Here is a 277-nt window from a genome sequence, read left to right as displayed (position 1 = left end):
AAAATTTTAAAGCGCTGTTCAAATACATTGTTTCCATGCAGAATGCCTCTTCGAAATCACTGTCAGTGTCTTTGCGGTCAAACCGGCGTCAGTGAACGTTCATTAATAACTATTAGCCAATCGCATGTCGATGATAGAGGTAACACCGAAAGCTTACAAAAAAAAGTCAAGATGGAAGAATTTGAGAATTCCTCGTGTCAAAAATATAGCTTCCTTTGATCTCGACATTGCATTTCGAAACAAATCAGATTATTTTCTTCCTCTTCAAATCTCGCTC

This window comes from Temnothorax curvispinosus, unplaced genomic scaffold (assembly GCF_003070985.1).
Source record: "Temnothorax curvispinosus isolate PA1 unplaced genomic scaffold, ASM307098v1 QBEX01010899.1, whole genome shotgun sequence".
In the NCBI taxonomy this organism is placed as follows: Eukaryota; Metazoa; Arthropoda; class Insecta; order Hymenoptera; family Formicidae; genus Temnothorax; species Temnothorax curvispinosus.
Note: the sequence above shows the minus strand (reverse complement) of the source record.